This window comes from Callorhinus ursinus, unplaced genomic scaffold (assembly GCF_003265705.2).
Source record: "Callorhinus ursinus isolate GAN/ISIS: 27379988/994484 unplaced genomic scaffold, GSC_fseal_2.0 scaffold2380, whole genome shotgun sequence".
NCBI lineage: Eukaryota > Metazoa > Chordata > Mammalia > Carnivora > Otariidae > Callorhinus > Callorhinus ursinus.
Window position 1 is genome coordinate 4,088 of NW_027399434.1, and position 3,743 is coordinate 7,830.

General features: G+C 69.7%; 1 long non-coding RNA gene across 1 annotated transcript; it reads right to left on the minus strand.

Moving 5' to 3' along the window:
• Positions 1 to 3,121: 3,121 nt before the first annotated feature.
• Positions 3,122 to 3,737, minus strand: LOC112819083 (uncharacterized). The gene is made up of 3 exons (XR_003206762.2): positions 3,621 to 3,737; positions 3,430 to 3,515; positions 3,122 to 3,314 (listed from the first exon to the last, which is right to left on the minus strand). It is a non-coding gene; the product is annotated as an uncharacterized lncRNA (long non-coding RNA).
• Between the last annotated feature and the right edge of the window lie 6 nt (positions 3,738 to 3,743).

Below are 3,743 nucleotides of genomic sequence, written 5' to 3' on the forward strand. Positions count from 1 at the left end.
CCCTGGGGGCACCTGGAGGGGCTGTGAGGGTTAACAACGATCCGATGTCCGGGGTGGAGGGGCTCCAGAACAGGACAACACAGGGGTGCAGGAGGACTGAGCAAGTGTGGGCTTTTGCCACTGAGAAGGTGCCCGATGATGGCCAGAGCGCTGCTGGGGAGCTGGGGGTGGCTTCCCCGCCCCGTCACGGGAGTCCTCCTGTCTGGCAGGCACTTCTCTGGGGGCTGCCACACAGAGCAGGGACTTTGGCTGATGACTCTTGCTGAGCTGCAGGCCCCAGGGAGGACCCTGCCCCCGAGGAGGGGTGAAGGCTGACCCAAGGCTGTCCAGTGCTGCCAGGAGGAGGCCAGGGGGGCTCGGCCACCGGGTGGGGGTGCGGTGGGGGGGCGGGGTGCTAGTTTGCAGGCACCTTAGCTCCGTTCAGATGGCAGCTCCCCCCACAGCTCGGTCAGAGCAAGTGTGGGTGGGATCGCTCTCAGAGGGATCCAGGATCCGGGAGGCGGAAGCCAGGGCCTCGGGGCCGACCAGACTGCCGGGAGGAGGGTGGTGGGCTCTGGCAGGCAGCAGGATGGCCTGCATCCATGAGTGGGCTCTGCATTTGAGCTCCTCTCACCCCTGCGGGGGTCTGAACAAAGGTCCTGGGAGCGGAGGGGGTGTGTAGGGGGTGAGGACCAGGGCCTGCCCAGCCATTTCCTTCCCATCCCTGGCCCGGCTTCCTCCCAGGAGCCCCTCCAGGGCAGGCGGAGCTTCCTCCCACTGAGGTGGGGCCGCCAGACAGGCCCCCCCAGATCTGCAAGGGACCCTGCCCCGGGAACCTCAGGGCACCGTAGGTTCTCCGGCAGAACCTAGCACTGGGTGGCCCCTCATCCACACGCGAGCGCCTACAAGCACCCCGAGGTCAGCTTGGGCCTGAACTTCGAGAGCTCAGAGCCCAGGGCCTGACCCGGCCATGGGACTCCCCCAGCATCTCCCTCTGTTGGCTCTGCGGGTGTCCCATGTCCCTCCCCGGGGCCCTGGACCGCCATCCTGGGGGCCTCAGTCAGGCTCCACCTGGCCCACCTGGCCCAGAGCAGAGGCGGCCCAGTTCTCCAGCCCTAGGTGTGGAGGGCACCCTGCCACAGCCATCTAGCCCACGCGGCTCCCGAGCGCACCGGTCTCCCGCTCGGTGGACGGGGGCTGCCCCCAGGCTGCCCACTGCCTGCCCCTCTCCAGCCCCCTCCTGCTCCACACTCAGCCTGTGGGGTCTGCCCCAGGGAGCCCCCACCCTCACAGGGTCCACATACAGACCCTGGCACGCGCACGCGTGTGCCACGCACCCCCTCCCCCTCGCTCACACACGCACAAGCCCCCCCCCCCACCACACGGGTGCTCAGCAGGGGCAGGATGAACCGGGGAGGTTGGCTGGGCCGGCAAAGCGCTCCACCCTGCAGCCCCGCTCTGCGTCCATCGGGAGCGTGCTCGTCCTGCAGGGGCCAGGTCTAGGGAGGGCGTCGCGGCGCTTCCTGGGGCTGCTGTGGCAGGGAGCCCGGGGGCCCTGGCAGCACCACCATGCAGGGGCCTCCACCCCTCCCCCAACCCCCCCCCACCCCCCCCCCCATGCCCCCCCCCCGTCCCGACCCCCCGCCCCCCGCGTCTGGCGCCCTGCCCGGGGCCGCCCGCCCGCCCACTCACATCTGTGGCACCCTGGGGGCCGCTCCTGGACAGCAGGGGTCTGGTCTGCTCCTGGTGACCCTTGGGGCCCAGACCTGAGCACCTGCGGCCTAGCAGGCACCCCGAGGACTTACGGGAAGGAGCCCCAGGCTGGGTCAGGAGCGGTGCGCCGGGCAGGCAGGTGCACCCACCCTGGTGCGTCTGCCCATGAGTGCGGGGTAGGCCTCCCCAGCCCTCCACAGGGCCGGAACCGTCTGAGGCCCAGCCTCCAGACACACTGCAGCTGCCTGGCCGGACCGGCACAGCTGAGGAGCCCCAGCTGCTGGGGAAGGTCCCCGGTGCACCCCCTTCCCTTCCCGCTCACCAGCTGGCCTGAGCAGCCCCGGGGCCCCACCTCCCCCACCACGCCATTTTGTCCCCTGAGAAGAGAGGGTGGTCCGACCAGGCACAGTACCTGGTGTCCCCCGAGTGCCTCTCCTGAGCCCGAGACCCTGGGCCCACAGACAGGGTGCATTACCTTTGTCCCCACACAGCTGCCCACGCCTGGTCCCCTGGGCAGTGCCCTACCTTTTCCAGGCCAGGAAATGGGAGTCCCTGAGCCCTTCCACCTGCCAGCCGGCTGGACACTGGCCCTCGCAGGGTGTGTGCCTGGCCGAGTCCTGGGCCTGACCCAGGGCCACCTCTCACCACCAAGCACAATGCGGGGGGAGGGCCTTCAAGGGCTCCATTGTTCCCCCCAAGGCCTGGGGTCTGAATTCCCGATTGTCCCTGGGGCTGGACAGGGCCCAGAGAGGGAAGGGGCCTCCCCTACTCGCCCCCCTCCCTCTGCACAGTAGTCTGGGCCTAGTCTGGGCCCGCCTCACCTGCCTTCTGGCCTGGGGGCGGGGGGCATGCCCAGTAACCCTCTGCCGGCTGGTGTGGCCGGCCTGCATCCAGGCCGGGCTCCCACCACCGGAGCATGGCCCGGGCACGGACCAGGGCTGAGGGACAGCCCCTCTCCAACCCTCCACAGTGTCCTCCCTGGAACACAGGGACCGGACCGGGCGCCAGGGGGACCATGCACAAGGCAGAGGACGGCACGCAGCACGATGCAGGGGTTTGGCCTCCCTCCCGGTCAGCAGTGGCTGTCCCTGAGCCAGCCCGGCCCAGGGCAGGGACGGAGCAGGAAGGGAGGGGGCTCCAGCAGGATGAGCTCCGGGTCCCTCTCCCCACACAAGGCCTCAGGGCACCTCCACGAGCCAGTGGGAGAAGCAGCTGTTGTCCAGCAGGCTCCTCCATGCCGACCGGGGCCCCAGCCCAGCTGCAGGGGACCCCCCCCACCCCCGCCAGCAACCAAGGGTCTCCCTGCTGTGAAGACGGGGCAAAGGAAGCCCCAGCAAGTAGAGTCCAGGGAGTCTGGGGGCCGCCGGGAGCGGGGGTCCACTGTGGAGGCACGGCCCCGTCCCCAGCGCCCAGGACAAGATGCCGTGGCTCACGGACACTGCTGCCCAGCAGTTCTTTATTACACCCTGACCCAGCTCCCACGGCAGAGGGGGAAGGGGAGGCCAGGGTCCTCTGGCCGCGGCAGTCTGGGCGCTAGCTGAGGTGAGCGCAGTCCCCAGCAGGGAGTACGCAGCTGCTGGTCCTGCTCAGGAGCGGCTGGTCCTCTGAGCCTTCTTGATTTCCTGCCGTGGACAGAGGAGGAGGGTCTCACCCAGTGCGGGCTGACGGCCACGCGGCCTGCCCACCCCCCCTCCCGCGTGCAACACAGGGCTGAGTCCCGCCCCCTGCGAAGCCCACCTCGGCCAGGGCCTCCTCCAGGGCCCGATAGGCCACGTCCAGGTTGTCGTTGACGATGACCAGGTCAAACAAGCCCTGCTCCTTGCCTGGGGTGGGGGGACAGGGTCAGTGCAGGCTCTGGGGCTCCTCCACGGGGACCCGTGCTGGCTGAGGAGACGGGGGGACACCCGGCCGCCAGGGCCCACACTCACTGCTCTCCAGGTCAACCTGAGCGGCCGCCAGCCGCTTGGCCAGGCTCTCCTCTGTCTCCGTGTTCCGCTGCCGCAACCGCTGCTCCTAAAACACGGAGGAGGGTCAGTGTCTCTGGGGTCACC